Here is a 21,525-nt window from a genome sequence, read left to right as displayed (position 1 = left end):
CCAGAAGCCGTGGAAAATTATGTCCTCAACAAGACGGAGCGACCTCGCATACAGCCAGAATTTGCATAGATTTCTTGCGACAGACGTTTCCAGGTAGAGTAATTTCCCGTTTTGGTGACATTTCCTGGCCGCCGCTCACCTGATCTTTCATGTGCAGACTTTTTCCTTTGAGACCACCTGAAGCAAGAAGTTTTCCGAACACGTTGTGCCACTATTCCTGAGTTGAAGGATCGCATCAGAACTGCTGTCGGCAATGTCACAGGGAATACGTTACGCCGAGTTATGGGAAGCTTCCAACGCCGCCTAGATGAATGTGTTGTGCAGAGGGAGCATCATTTGGCAGGCATCATATTCAAAAAGTAATCCACGCAATGGACAATGACTTACACATTAGTAAATGACATAAGAAAGGTAATAAATAGATTACAGTTACTGCCTTATGGTGTGTTTTTAATAGCCTACTATGAACGCTGCCGCACCCTGTATAACTGACTGTCTCTTCATAGGAAACAATGGAGGCCTTCCTATTAGGAGAGGATGGCTGAGGATAGTGAAGGGTGCGGACGTATTTTGGAGTTGTTCTTAAATTTGTCATCTCTAAATGTTTTTATTGAAAGCTTAGAAAGTTCGGTATTTTTGTTTATTCTTTTTTAGCATTGACGAGTATTAGTGTTTTCAAATAGATGCAGAAAAAGATAATCTTTTGTATATGTCTTTGCTTACAAGAATTTAAAATATTCCTCTTCGGATTAAATCTGAAATCCTATGGGCAAGATAGGATGTTTTTCATTTATATTAGTTTTTAATCGTCATCATTTGTGACCTCAGCATTTTTTTTAAACTTTTTATATGTATATGGTTCTTTTTCCCACAACGTCCATGTCCCGCTATTGAAGGCTTTGTTTATATTCCTGGAAGGCCTCCATTGAGGAGAAAGGCAGATTCTTGGCGGACTCCGTAGTTCCATGACCTTCAGTTTTAGCTGCAAGGGAGGAAAAGGGAAAACTTTTCTGCTCCTTGGGAATTAGGAATGCTTATGAACGGAGGGACGATTTTTCTTTTATTGATGCATTTATCTTTGTTACTCAGATACTTATAAATTGTTACTCAGATATTTATAAATTTAATCCTTCTTGCAGGGATGATTGTTTGCTCCGTAAAATTCACTACCGCTTTAACTTGTGCATTAGTGATTTTTTGCCAGGAGTCATTATTATTATTATTTTATTTACATATTTAAATTTTTTATTTATTTTTTTATCTATATGAATCTTGAAATCTTACGTGGAAGGGTTTCAGCTGCTTTTCTTGCTCATTTCATGTAATTTTTTAAGAGTATTATTAATTAATTCGTAATTTTAGTGATTTACTTCAATGGTTTAGTACTTTTATCTGAAGCTTCACTATGATTTCTAACCACAGATATGTATGGATATCTCTCTTTATTTGGGGGGGTTAATGTTGTGTATTGTGCAGATATTATTACATATTGTGTCGGGATTATTACGTATTGTGTATGGATATCTGCTTTGTGTGTATGATTATGACGAAGACTCGAGGGCTATTTACCTAAGGGGAGGGATGCCTTCGTGGAGGACTTTCTAAGGGAAACTGGCTCGTATACACGTTACACATGGGGAAAACCACGAAAACGCCCATGCAGCCAGCCCGTTCGCGGGATTCGAACCTCGGTCCGAACTACCAGTGTTCAGCGGCTTTACCCCTCGGCCGCTGGTGGGCTGATATCTGCTTTGTCTGATCCCGTATTGTGTTTGGATGTATGCTTTTGTCTGATGTTGTGTTTCTTTTTTCTATTGTGTTTGCAGATGGAAGCAAACATATTGCCTTATTTTTCACGTTTGGACTTACTTCCCCCTTTTCTTCCCTTCTCATTTTGCTGTTTTAAATTTTTATTTTATTTTATTTATTTATTTTTATTTTACTTCCTTGTCTTAACTTTAGCTTCCTAATAGATTTTAAATTGTTATATAACTGGCCCCCTTAATTTTTTTTTTTTTTTAATTTGGCTTTGCCGGCGCTTTCAGCTAGCTCAAGCACACTTATAGTTTTCAAAGCGCCACACTCCTGATAGAACTTTTTTAGCTTCGTTTTTTTCCTCTGATGAGAAACAAATGTTCAGGACTGCTCAATTTCTAGAACGAAGCATTCCCCTTTTTTTCAGTTAGATTAGGTTGGCATTTTCAACACTTCGTTCAGGTTGGCATTTTCAACACTTCACACTCTTATGAGGTGATAGGGCACATGGACCACTTCATTAATACATTGCTTGTTGCACTTTAGGATACAATCAGGAGTAGGTTACTTCACGCTTCCGTTTCTTCTTCTCTAGCTTACTTAGGCTCATAAATATTTTTTTCTCTATATAGTCTGGGCCTTATTATGTTTTTCCATCTCTTTTTATAATCCGCTTTTTTGCTTGGCTTTAAAAAATTTCGTATCAAATGCTACATTATTTTTCTCTTAAACAAAACTGCTCTCTTTCTTTTCGAACGGTGTTTGATACACCTGGGTTACCTAGGCTGACGCCTTACCCCAAATCGAATATATTGAAAGTTTCGAAATATTTTAGAAAGTAACTTATTTGAGATATAGTATTTTTTTTAATTTAAATTTTGAAAAGATGCACACACTATAAATTCAAGCCTCAAAGCTGTTTAAGTGAATCTATGTTATCAAGGTAATTTTGAATCAATAGGTCTCAAGTAGTGAACAAATACATACAATACACACAAGATATAAATATAAATATGCATACATATAACAAAAGAATACCGAATAACATGACAAAGTAAATATAAAAATCAGACTTCTGTGATTACATTTGGATGGAGGATGGACACTGGACTTTTTTTTTATTAGTAACATTCTTATAATTTGAATTATAAATTCTGAATTCAGAGTTACTTATAGTATGTACACGAATATGAAACTATCTGGCCAGGTGATAGTAAAAACTTCTCAGTGGAATGCCTAGTTCCTCACGAATTGCATTATTTCTAATATAGTATGGTGCGTTTGTAATTTCCCGCAAAACAACATTCTGGGCAGTCTGCAGATTTTTAAGTATAGTTTACGCCCTCCTTCTATTTGCCTTTCCTTGGGGCTTAGCAGGCGCAAAACAAGATATCAGTCTTCCTACACGGGCGGCTAAAACCCGCCAGGAACTGAAGAAATTCAACCAATCTGAATAAGCCACCGCCGGAGACTGCTTTTGGCGACCAATTGTTTATGCCAACAAATGAAGAGTTTGTTTTGGATTCATTTCGTCCTCATATTCCATTTTTCGAATCTTTTGATGATATATTTTTTTTGTTTAGATTTGTAATAACTTTCTAACTTTTATTTTTATAAAAGGCAAAGGAGTGGATTTGGAAAATTCGGTGCATTCTCATGTGAAATGTGTAATAAAATTTCTAGCGAAAAATGTGTGTTAGTGAATCATCAGTGTCTTCTTTAAGGTGGTTCATCGCAAAAATCAAAAATTATTTGGTGTATAGTGTATTTCGCTTCATTTTGTAGCACTGAAAATTACAGACAGCATTTATTTTTTTCATCCCCAAGTAAAAAATGCACGTGAAAAAAGGCTTTCTCAAGTTTTCGCATGCAAAAGATATGTTGCTTTTGTTTTTTTTTACTTCCTTGTACTAAGTAAAAAGGGAGTATTGTAATCGCTAAAAGTTTCAGGCAGCGTATTTCAACGAAAATATCCATTTTGACAGCTATCGAATGCAATTTAATGATGTTTTTGCATGATATCTGTACATAAGAACAGAATAAGACTCTTTTCCTCCAAAAAAAATTATAAAAATTCTTTAAAATGAATTCTGAAGAGAATTTTTCGTGGCGTCTGTACGAACGTATGTACGTACGTATCTCGCATAACTCAAAAACGAGTAGCCTCAGAACGTTGAAATTTTGTATATAGAACTGCTATAACATGTAGATGTGCACCTCGTATTTTGGTTGCAATCGGCTGCACCAAACGTATATAAATATATTTATATATATATCCACTCTGTTACCTGGCTCAGTGATCTCAGTTTCTTTACTCTTATATGTTTTAAATTGTACATTTTTTGCTTTAAAAATGATTGAATTATGTTGTTTTTATCTTCCGGTTAAGGTTTTTATGCCTTTAGTAAATATGTATGCACTATTTTTAGAATTATCAACAATATTAAAGTTGTTTAAGTGCCGCTTAGCCTTTTTTTTTTTTTTTTTTTTTTATGGCGGCCATTGATTCTTTACATTTGAAACAGCAGACTAGCGGATTTGTTGCCAATCTAGAGAAACTTAGCTTCGCAACAATAAAGATAAAGCATTCATTTATTATTGCCAATTAAATCATGCTTAATCCTTTCTGGAATTTTTTCGAGGAAATAAGTGTTTAAGATTTACTTCGTAATTTTTAATATATTTTGTGTTTTTATGTTGCCTTCTCGCGAAGTGACAACTGAATTAATTGAATGAGAAATACTGAATCGTCTGTGAAAAACTGTTTCTTTTTTGTTTTGTTTGCTTAATTTCTTTTATAAATCATTCTAGCTTTATTATAGTATTTGAATAGAACATGTGGCAACGGTTAGATAATTCTACTCTTTAAATGATATAAATTTTGTGCATTATGAGTTATAACATGAACGAAATATAATACTGTTAAGTGAATCTAGCGCCATAGTGTTGCTATGGTAAACAAATACTAGAGTGAATTTTAAAGAATGCATTTATTCTATTGTGGTTTATGCGCTGGTAGTAGTATAAAAATGACAGTTCTGCGGCAGGTGGGTCAGGGGGTCAGGGGGCGTGGTCAATGACGTCACACAGAGGGCGGGGCCAAAGGCAACGTCATCACACTAGGAGGCGTGGTCACGAGTGGAGTTGAGGTGTTGGTAGACTGCTGGTTGAGTTGTAGACCTCCTGCTTTTCATTTAAAGTTAGTTTTTTTTAAATTGGCAACGGGAAATATTTTCTGCATCTTAATTTTGATGAAATGTCGATGCTGCCCTCTCTTGACGAAAAAGTGAATTATATGTTTTAGAAATATATTTTTTAAGTCTGGTGTTAAAATTATTCAATGCGCGACTCTGAAAACAATGTAAAAGAAACAAATATAAAAAAAAAAAAAAGATTTTCCTTTAATGAAACTACAAAATAATTTTTTTTTATTACTCAATTTTATTCTGATACTTTTATTCTTTCTAGTTTTCCATGAAACTTTAACTTATTTCTCAGGTTTTCTGTTCATAATAACATATTTATTTACTGTCATATTTTTTTTTAATACTTAACGTTTCTAATTTGTAATATTTTATTTAATTTCCACATACTAGTTTTTTTTCATACCTTTCATACCATTTCAGCATACCCTGATTTTTAACTTATATATTATATTTCACAAACGTTCCCGCACATGCTGTTTATTTGTTACACTACTTAATTTTAGATGCAATTTCACACTTTTTTTAACGTTATAATGTTCAATATATTCTGAATTTTAACTTCATTTACTTTTTTTAAACCATTCTAGTATTCTATATACACTTTAACTTAGTGGTTTGAAATTCTATTTAAAAAGAAACGTTTATTTTTCGTGATCTTAGTTCTTTTACTAAATTTTCTACAGAATTTCTAATTTCTTTTACATGTTTAACAATATCTTCCTTACATTACCGAATATTTTTTTAAAAAAACTTCAGTCTATAACTGTTAATTGCTTTTCTTACGTTCATGATTTCCCTTATGTGTTTATATTTCTTAATTCTTATTTAACTTATTTATTATAATGTTTTTATTTCCGTCTCATCACTCGTAATTCCAACATTTTATCTATTTTTATTCATTTTAACGATATGGATTGTTTTCATTTACTCCATATTCAAATATTTCCTTACAATTTTTAAAATACTTGTTTTATTCTCCGATCATAATAGATCATCTACAGGTTTTACTCAGAAATTTCCATTCACAACTTTACAGTTTAATACCATTTATATCTAAATGTATTTCTTTCTCATATAGCTTTACGATCTTCAAAGTTTCTAACATCATGTTTAGTTTTAAATCCCTATTACCTTTATGTGTGTTGATAATTTTCATTTCTAATTTTACAACCACGTTCAGTGTTTCATCCACACATACCAAAATATTTCTTACATCTTCTGGTATTTAGTCTATGTCATATTTCAGTACTTCAAATGAATTTACACTGCTCACATTATTATTTTTTCAAGTTTTAGAGACACTGACTATACTAATTTTACTATTTTTCATACACTAATTGCATCTATGTCAGCACTCATGATAAAGTAGCAATTGATTTGCATCACATGCATAAAGAAATTTTTAAAACCAACTTTTTCAATATCGTAGTCAAATTACTGTTTTCCAGATGGGAATTACCAGTAGTCTTTGATTTTACTCTGTTACATCTTTTTAAATTTTAACATCTAACTTTTAATTCTAATATACATCTTTCGAACAGTTTTTTCTTTTAATGATAGCCTTACCTTATTTGTTCAAATTAATTCTTTAATTCACCTCTTTTACTATCTTTTAATACCTTCATAATTCACTATGCAAACGCAATGTCTTTCACTGACATTCTGTCTGATAATACCACAAGTTTCCTTAATTGACAAAAAGCGAATTATTTCTCATTTCAAAATAGAACTACTATATTTTTGCACAAACATTACCTTCATCCATTCAAGACGCCCCTTAACCTGTAACTGATGTAGCGATAGGAAAGGGACTCTTATCATATGCTCTTTCGACTTTTGAGGTTTTTAGAACTTCTTTGGCAAGTATATCAGTACCATCAGAAAATATACTTGACATTTTTACACAGTTTAAAGGCAACATACTGTTATAAGAATGGTTTTAGTTAAATTTATAACACAAATAAACACATTTTGTGCTAAATAGGCATAAACATTTCGATTCAGAATATTTCTTTTTAATCCGATGTAAGACTTGAATTTCATTCATGATACGGATTGTCTCTTGATTTTTTTTGTTTACCTTACACTAATAGAAAATTTTTATTTTACAAGTTCAGCTTTTAACGAAATAGAAATAAAAACTACGATACACCTGGTGTTTTTAAGAAAAGGAACTTTGATATATTTCTGGAAATGTAAATGCTTTTAGAGTTTTTTTTCTTTCAATAATGTTGATTTTCATTACTTTACTAATTTCAATAATTCTCTTATTAGCTAATATGAATGAAAGAAGATTGTCAAAAATGTGACACAGTATAATTCTTACGAACATACGTACCTTTACCAGCATACAGATATTACCGATTGAAATGAAGAAAGATACAGATATTTTACTCCAAACTACATTAAATTAAAAAAATATTTAAACTTTCATACATTCCAAAGAATAAACGAAAACTCAATAGATATTGTCATGTTTGTATATATGAGATAAAAGTTTTATGAATGGTATTTAAAGTAATGCTTAGAACTTCATAAAAGCGAGCATTAACTATGTTAATACACATATCATCAGTTATTTACATAATTCAAAGTAATATTAATCATTACATGTACTATATGCATATATATTTAAAGTTTAATTGTCTTACAATTGAATAATTAACTATTGAGAGAAAGAGGTTCATATCTTACACTATTTAATTCACATGGAACAAATTTTACCATCAACCACATTGAACCGCGTTTATTAAATTCGCCAAAGCTCTTTTATTTCTGCATTTTCACACTCACGACACATTTTAAATGTAACTATTGATTACCATTTCAAACACCGATATCATAACTCAGTGTAAAACTACATCATAACTCATTTTTTCCCTACTAACTACAATTTTATATATTCAAGAAGTACATCTAAGACATGATCATTTTCTATGTTCTAGCAAATCGATTCAATTGCGAACATACTATTAAGACTTGCGATTTTAGAAGACTTGCATGTATTAACGATGTCAACGTTTCTTCGTTTTTATAAGATTCACATCAAATCGTGTCGCATTCGAATGTGGTGTAAGAGATCACTTTTTCTTTTAAACATTTGTAAACGATGGATGCAATTTATAAGAAGAGAAATATCATGCTGTTTCAAAACATCATCATCAGCATATTTCTGTTTCTTTTGACACCGGCAACATTTAAAAAAAAAAAAAAAGTTTCCCGAGATATTCTTCAAATTCTGTTTTACTTGAAAAAATGTCCGAACATTCAATACGATGTAAAGATTCATATTGTTTTAAATTCTTATGCTCACTAAATATTTTTTATCATGATTTACTCTTAAAGTAACTTTATAAGTTTTCATATCCTTTTTACATGAAAAGAACTTGTGATTATTCACTACAAAATTCTAAGACGAGAAGCTTCGCGACTTTTCAAACTACAAACTTAAATTTCTTAGGACATACACTACATCTGATGTTTCTTTCATGAGATTTCAAATATCTCTTCAGATTACTCGTATTCAAGAAACCTCGCAAATATATCACATAAGTTCAGCGAATAATCGCTTCATAAACTCTTAAATTTTCAACACGAGTGAATCACTTGAAGCATATACTGCACTGTAAACATACAATACTTAAAAAAATTGTTATAAAAAATAAAAATACATTCATTTCACCAAGAAGCTTTTCTATTTAAATACATTTATTTATTTCCAAAGAACAAGTTTCTGTATTATACATAAAATATACTTAGAATTTTCTTTCATTAGTTAATATCAAATTAACAACAATATCCATTTACTGATATTTGATATACATATTTGCTTTAAAATTAAAACTAAAATTTCAATATATTTCTATTAAAAAAAACATAAGGAAAAAAAAATACTCATAACATCAACCAAAGACAGAAATTTAAAAAGAATAGCTGTACTTATATTAGTGCATTTTTATAATCTTCATAACATTTCGATTCAAAAAACCTATTACAAAATAAATGAAACATTTTTTTCTGCCTTAAAGAATCTCTTATATTTTTAAAATTAATACATAAAAATATATCTTCACCAATATATTTAATTCTATCCTCAACACTTATTATAATGCAATCATGTCTTGTTTGTGAAGGATGATTTACAATGCAACCTTCGCATTTATATAGCTTTTTTATCACTGAATTTAATTCAGTTTTGATAGAGATTATGAGTTCTTTAAAAAGTTCATCATCATCACTTACCATATCCGAACAATTGTTTTTACATTTGATTTGCAACGGTAAAATAATTTCAAAAATACTTTTATATAAAGTATTAGATACATCAGGAATAATTTCTTTCAATTTTTTTAAAATATCACAGTTTACTTTTAGGTATGTAGGTTTTAGTTTAAAAGAATTTTCATCTTGTTTAAAAACTTGTTGAAAAATACACTCACCTTCTTTGTTGAAAACTACCAACTCATTATTGTAAATGATGCTGGCAGTCGTATAGACAAGATTAAATTCATATATTTTTGAGGAAAATTCTTGCCATGTTGCAGGAGTTATAACAACACCGCGTGTAGTAGGGTATAATATTTTATTTTGTTCCACACATTCACGTAGATGAATGTTCATTCTGTTTTCAAACTGATTTATGGACACAAAATATCCCCAACCAAGAGTCCACTGTGCAATCAACTTCGAACTTTCTTTTTTCTGTTCTCGATTATTCGGCATGAAGATATTTTCAGGAACAGACTTCATATAGTGGGCAAACCAGTCATCCTCTGGAAGTTCATCCTCATTATCTTCCAAGCGTCGTTTTTTAATTTTCGAAATTTTTATGTTTCGGAATGTGATACTAATTCTAGGATCTTTAACGTCAGGTTGAGAGGGTATTCCGTGCATCCAAAATTGATTCGTTGGGGGTTTCATTACAAGGAGAGTTCCATGAGTTAAGTCCACGCTTCGAGATGTGAAATTTCGCCTGGTAAATACCATTTGACGTTTTGCACCTAAACTGATGATAGGTATATCACTTTCAGGTTCGAGACAAGTTTCATTGTCTTTATGCGTTGAAATTTTCGCCACTCCGTCAGGATAATAGTTCAATAAAGCAAAATTATATTTTTTGCCAGTTATCGTTTCAACATAATCTTTTACATTTAGAAGAGTTTGAGTCCATGGTTCTGCACAAATGCTCATTCCAGAGAATTCGTAACTAAGTCCTTCATCACCAAAACCGAGTACTTTTCTTCGTGGAACATACTGAGTCCCGTTAATTTCAAAACTAATATTTTTAAAATCATAATTTGATAGTTCATCTAGCAAAATATCAGCTTCATTTCGTGAATAAAATTCTTCGTATAATTCCACATTTAACTCTGTATCACATATATTCCTCATATTCGCTTCTGAATCTAACGACAATTCTGAATGATATAGAAATACGTAGCATTCTTAAATAGCAAAAATTATCTAAAACATACATTAACGAAATGATTTCATCAACACTTATCGTAATACATTCTTGTCATGTCTTGTTTGTGAAGCCAGTCTTTCCGGCGTCATATGTGTAAAAATAATCATGATAGGATAGTGGGAAAGAGTTATAGTGTCCTAATGTTGTTATTCTGAACCTCGATATTACATATATGCATAAGGAGAATCTTAAAAGCATCATCCACTTATCATGATAGAGTAATGGAAAATTTCTAAAACTCTGATAATCATACGCGAAAGACTGTTATTGTTGCTATTCCAAGTTTGACAATACATACAGAAGTGAAGGAAGACCCTTGATAAGTGCTGCACGTTATCATGATAACGTGAAGTCTACAGCGCTTATCAAGGATCTTCCTTCACTTCTGTATGTACTGTCAAATTTGGAATAGCAACAATAACCTTAAGATAATACATTCTTTCGCGTATGATTATCAGAGTTTTAGAAATTTTCCATTACTCTATCATGATAAGTGGATGATGCTTTTAAGATTCTCCTTATGCATATATGTAATATCGAGGTTCAGAATAACAACATTAGGACACTATAACTCTTTCCCACTATCCTATCATGATTATTTTTACACATATGACGCCGGAAAGACTGGCTTCACAAACAAGACATGACAAGAATGTATTACGATAAGTGTTGATGAAATCATTTCGTTAATGTATGTTTTAGATAATTTTTGCTATTTAAGAATGCTACGTATTTCTATATCATTCAGAATTGTCGTTAGATTCAGAAGCGAATATGAGGAATATATGTGATACAGAGTTAAATGTGGAATTATACGAAGAATTTTATTCACGAAATGAAGCTGATATTTTGCTAGATGAACTATCAAGTTATGATTTTAAAAATATTAGTTTTGAAATTAATGGGACTCAGTATGTTCCACGAAGAAAAGTACTCGGTTTTGGTGATGAAGGACTTAGTTACGAATTCTCTGGAACGAGCATTTGTGCAGAACCATGGACTCAAACTCTTCTAAATGTAAAAGATTATGTTGAAACGATAACTGGCAAAAAATATAATTTTGCTTTATTGAACTATTATCCTGACGGAGTGGCGAAAATTTCAACGCATAAAGACAATGAAACTTGTCTCGAACCTGAAAGTGATATACCTATCATCAGTTTAGGTGCAAAACGTCAAATGGTATTTACCAGGCGAAATTTCACATCTCGAAGCGTGGACTTAACTCATGGAACTCTCCTTGTAATGAAACCCCCAACGAATCAATTTTGGATGCACGGAATACCCTCTCAACCTGACGTTAAAGATCCTAGAATTAGTATCACATTCCGAAACATAAAAATTTCGAAAATTAAAAAACGACGCTTGGAAGATAATGAGGATGAACTTCCAGAGGATGACTGGTTTGCCCACTATATGAAGTCTGTTCCTGAAAATATCTTCATGCCGAATAATCGAGAACAGAAAAAAGAAAGTTCGAAGTTGATTGCACAGTGGACTCTTGGTTGGGGATATTTTGTGTCCATAAATCAGTTTGAAAACAGAATGAACATTCATCTACGTGAATGTGTGGAACAAAATAAAATATTATACCCTACTACACGCGGTGTTGTTATAACTCCTGCAACATGGCAAGAATTTTCCTCAAAAATATATGAATTTAATCTTGTCTATACGACTGCCAGCATCATTTGCAATAATGAGTTGGTAGTTTTCAACAAAGAAGGTGAGTGTATTTTTCAACAAGTTTTTAAACAAGATGAAAATTCTTTTAAACCAAAACCTACATACCTAAAAGTAAACTGTGATATTTTAAAAAAATTGAAAGAAATTATTCCTGATGTATCTAATACTTTATATAAAAGTATTTTTGAAATTATTTTACCGTTGCAAATCAAATGTAAAAACAATTGTTCGGATATGGTAAGTGATGATGATGAACTTTTTAAAGAACTCATAATCTCTATCAAAACTGAATTAAATTCAGTGATAAAAAAGCTATATAAATGCGAAGGTTGCATTGTAAATCATCCTTCACAAACAAGACATGATTGCATTATAATAAGTGTTGAGGATAGAATTAAATATATTGGTGAAGATATATTTTTATGTATTAATTTTAAAAATATAAGAGATTCTTTAAGGCAGAAAAAAATGTTTCATTTATTTTGTAATAGGTTTTTTGAATCGAAATGTTATGAAGATTATAAAAATGCACTAATATAAGTACAGCTATTCTATTTAAATTTCTGTCTTTGGTTGATGTTATGAGTATTTTTTTTTTCCTTATGTTTTTTTTAATAGAAATATATTGAAATTTTAGTTTTAATTTGAAAGCAAACATGTATATCAAATATCAGTAAATGGATATTGTTGTTAATTTGATATTAACTAATGAAAGAAAATTCTAAGTATATTTTATGTATAATACAGAAACTTGTTCTTTGGAAATAAATAAATGTATTTAAATAGAAAAGCTTCTTGGTGAAATGAATGTATTTTTATTTTTTATAACAATTTTTTTAAGTATTGTATGTTTACAGTGCAGTATATGCTTCAAGTGATTCACTCGTGTTGAAAATTTAAGAGTTTATGAAGCGATTATTCGCTGAACTTATGTGATATATTTGCGAGGTTTCTTGAATACGAGTAATCTGAAGAGATATTTGAAATCTCATGAAAGAAACATCAGATGTAGTGTATGTCCTAAGAAATTTAAGTTTGTAGTTTGAAAAGTCGCGAAGCTTCTCGTCTTAGAATTTTGTAGTGAATAATCACAAGTTCTTTTCATGTAAAAAGGATATGAAAACTTATAAAGTTACTTTTAAGAGTAAATCGTGATAAAAAATATTTAGTGAGCATAAGAATTTAAAACAATATGAAACTTTACATCGTATTGAATGTTCGGACATTTTTTCAAGTAAAACAGAATTTGAAAAAAATCTCACGAACCTTTTTTTTTTTTTTTTTTTTTTTTTGCCGGTGTCAAAAGAAACAGAAATATGCTGATGATGATGTTTTGAAACAGCGTGATACTTTTCTTCTTATAAATTGCATCCACTGTTTACAAGTGTTTAAAAGAAAAAGTGATCTCTTACACCACATTCGAATGCGACATGATTTGATGTGAATCTTATAAAAACGAAGAAACGTTGACATCGTTAATACATGCAAGCCTTCTAAAATCGCAAGTCTTAATAGTATGTTCGCAATTGAATCGATTTGCTAGAACATAGAAAATGATCATGTCTTAGATGTACTTCTTGAATATATAAAATTGTAGTTAGTAGGGAAAAAATGAGTTATGATGTAGTTTTACACTGAGTTATGATATCGGTGTTTGAAATGGTAATCAATAGTTACATTTAAAATGTGTCGTGAGTGTGAAAATGCAGAAATAAAAGAGCTTTGGCGAATTTAATAAACGCGGTTCAATGTGGTTGATGGAAAAATTTGTTCCATGTGAATTAAATAGTGTAAGATATGAACCTCTTTCTCTCAATAGTTAATTATTCAATTGTAAGACAATTAAACTTTAAATATATATGCATATAGTACATGTAATGATTAATATTACATTGATTAATGTAAATAACTGATGATATGTGTATTAACATAGTGAATGCTCGCTTTTATGAAGTTTTAAGCATTACTTTAAATACCATTCATAAAACTTTTATCTCATATATACAAACATGACAATATCTATTGAGTTTTCGTTTATTCTTTGGAATGTATGAAAGTTTAAATATTTTTTTTTTAATTTAATGTAGATTGGAGTAAAATATCTGTATCTTTCTTCATTTCAATCGGTAATATCTGTATGCTGGTAAAGGTACATATGTTCGTAAGAATTATACTGTGTCACATTTTTGACAATCTTCTTTCATTCATATTAGCTAATAAGAGAATTATTGAAGTTAGTAAAGTAATGAAAATCAACGTTATTGAAAGAAAACTCTAAAAGCATTTACATTTCCAGAAATATATCAAAGTTCCTTTTCTTAAAATCAGCAGGTGTATCGTAGTTTTTATTTCTATTTGATTAAAAGTTGAACTTGTAAAATAAAAATTTTCTATTAGTGTAAGGTAAACAAAAAGAAAATCAAGAGACAATCCGTATCATGAATGAAATTCAAGTCTTACATCGGATTAAAAAGAAATATTCTGAATCTAAATGTTTATGCCTATTTAGCACAAAATGTGTTTATTTGTGTTATAAATTTAACTAAAACCATTCTTATAACAGTATGTTGTCTTTAAACTGGGTAAAAGTGTTAAGTATATTTTCTGATGGTATTGATATACTTGTCAAAGAAGTTCTAGAAACCTCAAATGTCGAAAGAGCATATGATAAGAATCTCCTTTCCTATCGCTACATCAGTTATAGGTTAAGGGGTGGCTTGAATGGATAAAGGAAATGTTTGTGCAAAAATATAGTAGGTCTATTTTGAAATGAGAAATAATTCGCTTTTTGTCAATTAAGGAAACTTGTGGTATTATTAAACAGAATGTCAGTGAAAGACATTGCGTTTGCATAGTGAATTATGAAGGAGGTACTGAAAGGTAGTAAAGAAGGTGAATGAAAGAATTAATTTGAACAAATAAGATAAGGCTATCATTAAAAGAAAAAACTGTTTAAAAGATGTATGTTCGAATTAAAAGTAAGATGTTAAAATTTAAAAAGATGTAGCAGAGTAAAACCAAAGAATACTGGTAATTCCTCTCTGGAAAACAGTAATTTGAGTACGATATTGAAAAAGTTGGTTTTAAGAATTTCTTTATGCATGTAATGGAAAACAATTGCTAGTTTATCATGAGTGCTGACATAGATGCAATTAGTGCAGGAAAAATAGTAAAATTAGTATAGTTAGTGTCTCTAAAACATGAAAAAATAATAGTGTTAGCAGTGTAAATTCATTTGAAGTACTGAAATATGACATAGACTAAATATCAGAAAATGTAAGAAATATTTTGGTATGTGTGGATGAAACACTGAACGTGGCTGTAAAATTAGAAATGAAAATTATCAACACACTTAAAGGTAATCGGGATTTAAAACTAAATATGATGTTGTAACAGACCTATTTAAGTGTAATTGAACTATTTTATTCACGCCATGAACTCATGAACTGTAACCCAACTATTTTATTTAAAACGCCATCTCGTGGCGATATGAAAAAACGTCAGTCGACCTCCAGCCGCCATGATGATAGATTACTATGTTATGTTATTCTCAATGTTTGATGTTCCATTTCGTTTATGTTTCATTTTTATATATACTTCTTTTGTTTGTAACCGTTCCTGTGTGCTCTGTTAATAAATCCTTTTAAAGCTAGCCGGCATTAGTGTCTATTGAGGAACGGCTACATCACATTGGCGCCCAACTAAATTTGAATCCAAAATGGCGCAACAAAATGTTTAGAATTTCTGTTTGGCTTTAACAAGCTCTTACTCCCGAATTTAACTTTTAGTTGCTGGAGATCGGCTCAGTTTCTTTTCAGGTGTGGACTACTGGTCAAATATTCTGGAAACCAATTCAGGAATTAAAATTGTCATACCGTGCTGCTAGCACATCGAATCATCAACTGGACAATTTCAACGGAAGAGATAAGTTTCATTTACAATATCGTTTAATCTGAGTTTAAAGTTCTTTTAAACTGATTATTTATTATAAGCTGCTTCTTAAAGCAAATGTAAATTCTTTACTGAAATCTCATTTATTGATACTACATAAGAGTATTAAACGAAAGCAAACAGCTTTCTGTTAACCAAACGTTATTTCTTGAATTGTAATTTGTTATTTTAAAATGTTAATTCGCATAGTAAATTAATTTGTGAATAATATTGTTTCACTGAATACATGTTTTGATGTTAAAGTTTGAATATATTCATGGACGTTGTTCATTAGAATTTATTAGTTTCGCTTCTGTATACAGCAGCAGATGTTTTCCCTCCGCGGAAATGTTTAGACTAGCGATGATTTATGATGTGTTTACGTCAAATCTTTTATTATTTTTATTTCCTTTGAGTGCTGTTGTTCCTTATTAAATGTTTTATTCTACATAAAATAAAATATTGTACTTGTTGATTTATCTTTCGACGAACATTTTGAGAAAATGATTATAGTATAATACTTTAAGAAAATACGATTGTTTTCCTTTAATGAATGCATGTCTTAAAAAATATTTCTTGAAGCGAAAGAAAATAATTATGAATAAAATCGAATGACTATTTAAATAAAGTAAAAGAGTTACTAAGTGTGTGTTGCTTAATCAGCTTAATATTTTGTTAAGATTAAGATTTCGAAGAATTCAGCTTAAATATAAAAGCTTATGGTAAGACATTTATGTATGTTTTGTATGTTTTGCTAACTAGTAAAAAATTTTTGAGCAATTTATTATATGTTATTTTCTTGATACAAGTTGAATTTATGAGGGCATTTTATGATATTTTTACGACTTCGAAATAATAAACTTTGTGAGTATTATTGTTTACATTTATAAATACTGTTTAATAGTGGTATATAAATATACGAGTAACATTGTTTACATTCATACATGCTGTTTAATAGGGGTATATACATTTTACTTAAAGGTATAATTATTAATTCTAAAATACTGTATTGTGAATAAAATCGAAATAACAACAAATTCAACTTCATCTTTTCCCTCCCCCCTGACCTCTCATATAATTATGGCTTACCTTGCCAAAGCACGAAAAGAGGATTTAAAAACTCTCGCTGCAGAACTGGGTTTCACTGTAAACGACACTATGCGAGTAATAGATCTTAAAGATCTTATTGTCAATTCTGACACTTATGATGAGGCTTTTACCAGGAATCTTCTGGAAACTTTAATCGAAACTAGACAACAAAAACAACGTGAAAGCAACGATCTGGAGACACGTCAAAGAAAAGAACAAGAACTTTTATTAGAATTGGAACGTTTAAAATTAAACCTGGCAGCTGCTAGCTCAAACCCTAACTATGCCGCCTTTGCTTCAAATGCAGCTATTGGAACAAATATTCAACACCTAATCCCTAAATTTACAGGAACTTCTGACATTGCAACCTACCTGCAAATTTTTGAAAGACGATGTGAGAAAGTTAATATAAAACAAATAGATTACATCACTCATCTCCTACCTCTTCTGCCTATAGACATTTCGCAAATTATTTTAAGAGAACCAAAAGACAAATTAGAAGATTATTCGTACACCAAGAAGATTCTGCTACAAAGATTCAAATTAAATGCTGAATCATTTCGAATTAAACTTACTACACACCAAAAACACCCTGGGTCTTTATGGAAAGATTTTACTTACGAATTAAACAATTATCTGGAAGAGTGGCTCCATAGTCTCGATGTTACAGACTTTGAATCACTCAAAGACTTAGTCCTGACGGATCAGCTTAAAAGAAGAGTCAGTAGTGACGTTAAGGAGCATTTTATTGATACTTGGGGAAAAATAAAGAGTTCATCTGAATTAGTACAGAAATTGGATGATTATGAAGCTGTACGTGTTAAAAATACGAACTATAAAACTCAACTTCCTGGCAGGCGGAACTATTCTTACAAACCGACTAATCCATCCAAACACAAAGTAGAAAATCGAACAAGTGACATACAGGGAACTCATAAAACCTTTTCAAATCGTGTTCAGCAACAAACAGAGGAAAAGCGACCTCCTTTAACATGCTATGGGTGCGGAAAAACTGGTTTTATCAAGTCTAAATGTCCAGACTGTAACCCCCCCGAAGACTTCAAATTCATCAAATTTTGGCACTATCCAAATCCGATCCTGTTTATCTTCCACTCGGACTGCTGTATTTCCAATTAGTATTGGTGGTGTCTCCGGTACAGCTTTCGCCGACACTGGTGCTAGTCACTCAATTGCAAGTGAATCCCTCTATCATATTCTGCAGAAACAAGATGCAGTATTTGAAAAGACAACACTAGAGGTGTCTTTCGCTGATGGTTTGGTATCTGAAAAAGAGGTACTTCGCACCGAACAAATCATTCTTCTCGAAGGCAGAGAGTTCAAAACTCCGCTCCTTGTGTTGCCTGATGCCAAAAATAACTCGACTCTGTTAGGAACTGACTTTCTTCAAAAAGCTAAAATTGTTTTAAATCTTGCTGAAAATAGGTGGAACTTTTCTGATGAACCTCGAAGAAAATATAGCTTCGTGAAACCTCATCAATCCCAAGTACTGGAAGAAACCCCAGTTGTTGTAAACAACTGCCAACTACGAGAAAATGAAGGACAACAATTAACTACAGCCCAACGGCTTGCAACTGATGCTTTGCTTAACAAATATCACACTGTCTTCAAAGTAGGGGGAGAAGCCACTCCATTCATTGAACACCATATTAACACAAGAAACAGCCCCCCTGTTTCAGTCCCTCCATATCGGATGAGCCCAAGTAAGAAAGAACTGTTGAAAAAGGAACTTGATACCCTTCTAAAACAAGGTATCATAAAAGAATGTGAAAGCCCCTATGCCTCTCCTGTGGTTCTGATTCCCAAGGCAAATGGAAAAGTACGGTTATGCATTGATTATCGTAACCTAAATGCTCAAACCGTTCCAGACACTTATCCTTTGCCACGTATAGATGATCTGTTGAGTGAAGCAAAACCGACACCTTATATGTCAACTATTGATTTGAGATCCGGTTATCATCAGGTGAGAGTAGCTGAAGAAGATCAAAATAAGACTGCTTTTGTTTGCCCTTTTGGTACATATAAATTTACCCGAATGCCCTTCGGATTGAGAAACGCTCCTGCCATTTTTTCTAGATTGATAGATAGGTTCCGTTCTGGACTTAATAATGTGTTTGCTTTGGCATATTTAGATGATATCATCGTGCTGTCATCTAGCTTCGAAAAGCACCTTTCTGACTTAGAACAAGTTTTCCAACGTCTATCGTTATTCAAGCTCAATGCTAATCGTGAGAAGTGCCACTTCTGTTGTGAAAAAGTGAAATATTTAGGGCATTACATTACTAAGCATGGTATAGCTGTTGATCCACACAAGACTGCTGCCATTGCAGACATGCCATCGCCGAAAACTGTTAAGCAAGTGCAATCGTTCGTACAAACGTGTTCCTGGTATCGTCGATATATTCCAAATTTTTCTCAAATAGCCAAACCGTTAACGGATTTAACAAAGAAGAAAGCGCTGTGGAAGTGGGAAGCACAACAAGAAAATGCTTTCCAAGAGCTGAAATCCAAATTAATTAGCCCGCCGATTCTTAAGCAAGCTGATGGAACGAAGCCTTTTATCATTCGCACAGATGCTAGCAATGTAGCCATTGGAGCAGTGTTGCTACAAGGGGAGAAAAATGAAGAACACCCTATAGAATATGCCAGCCGCTTGCTGACTGCATCAGAACGAAACTATTCCACCATAGAAAAAGAAGCCTTAGCAGTAGTATGGGCACTCAACAAATTTAGAGGATATGTTGAAAGCCAGTCTATCACAATCACCTCTGACCACCAACCATTGAAATGGCTGATGTCTTTAAAGTCACCAACTGGTAGGCTCGCAAGATGGGCCTTACAAATCCAATCCTACAATCTGACTATCAATTACATTCCTGGTCGATTGAACTTTATTGTTGATCTATTGTCTCGTCCTATTTGTGAACACTCAAGTACAGATTCTTGTCAAGTATGTGCTGTCTCTGTCGAAATCCCTACTATTAGCCCTGCAGAATTAAGACAATCACAGCTAGAAGATGATGATCTTCGGAAGATCATTGAAACTTTTGAGAGTCCAGAGAAAGAAGCAGACTGTGCAACTTGGACTGGAAGAGGCTACGTTATGAACAGAGGAGTTTTGTACCGATATTCCCCTGATTCAGAAGAGGAAGAAGCTCAACTAGTTATACCTCAAAAAAGAAAAGCAGAAATCTTGAAAGAATATCATGATTCGCCAACGGCCGGTCACTATGGATCTGAAGGAACATTTTATCGAATAGCAAAAAGATACTACTGGGTTGGAATGAGAAAGGATATAGCAGAATATGTCAAAAGCTGTCTCGAATGCTGTCGTTATAAAGCCACTAATCAAAAGCCATCTGGTTTACTTCAAACTCCAGTCTATGCTCAACGTTTTGAGACCTTGTCAATTGATCTTTTCGGTCCCCTTCCTGAAACACCGTCTGGTGAAAAATGGATTTTTATTGTGCAGGACTGTGCAACGAAGTGGACAGAACTATTTGCTTTAAAGGAAGCCACGGCCAGAGAATGTGCCACTATTCTTTTGGAGGAAGTCGCTCTTCGATTTGGGTTACCCAGGAAAATAATAAGTGATAATGGTACCCAGTTTACTAGTGCTGTTATGCAACAACTATGCTATATCTTGAACATTGAGCAAAGTCTTACTCCTGTCTATCACCCACAATCTAACCCAGTTGAAAGGAAGAATAGAGATCTGAAACCACGTTTAGACTTGTTGAAACTTGTTGGTAACGACCATCAGTCATGGAAGGATAAACTGCCATTAATAAGGTTTGCTTTGAATACAGCCAAATGTGATTCAACTGGACATTCTGCTTCTTTTCTTCAATTTGCACGAGAGTTACGAACCTTAGATGATGTAAAGCATGATATAAAAGCCGTAATTGAGAACGATAATTTTGTTCCTGAAATTACTCCATATTTGAAACGTTTTGCAAGAAATGTACAACAGGTACGAGAAAGAGTCGAAATGCATCAAGATAAGCAGAAACGATATGCTGACAAAAAACGAAGAGAAACACCGAAATTCGTTCCTGGAGATAAAGTTTGGGTCACCCTCCACCCAATCAGCAAAGGTCCACTGAAGAAAACTGCTAAATTCCTGCCCAAGAGAGATGGTCCTTATGTGATAGTAACTACAAGATCTCCAACCACTTATGATATTGCCGATCCTCATGAACCAGACAAAATTCTCGGCAAGTATCATGTTTCAGCCTTGAAACCATATCAAGATCGAAATAAGCAAAACTCAGCTCGTGTAATTCCAGTGGTTCCCTTAAAGAAAAGAGGACGCCCTAAACGTGTAATACCATCCGAATCTGCACCTGTTGCACAAGGTGCTGGTGACGCAAA

The sequence above is a fragment of the Stegodyphus dumicola genome, chromosome 8 (genome assembly GCF_044657685.1).
Source record: "Stegodyphus dumicola isolate Sdum_Otavi_A_Nest chromosome 8, ASM4465768v1".
NCBI lineage: Eukaryota > Metazoa > Arthropoda > Arachnida > Araneae > Eresidae > Stegodyphus > Stegodyphus dumicola.
The sequence above is the reverse complement of the archived record's forward strand: the minus strand, read 5'-3'. Positions refer to the sequence as shown.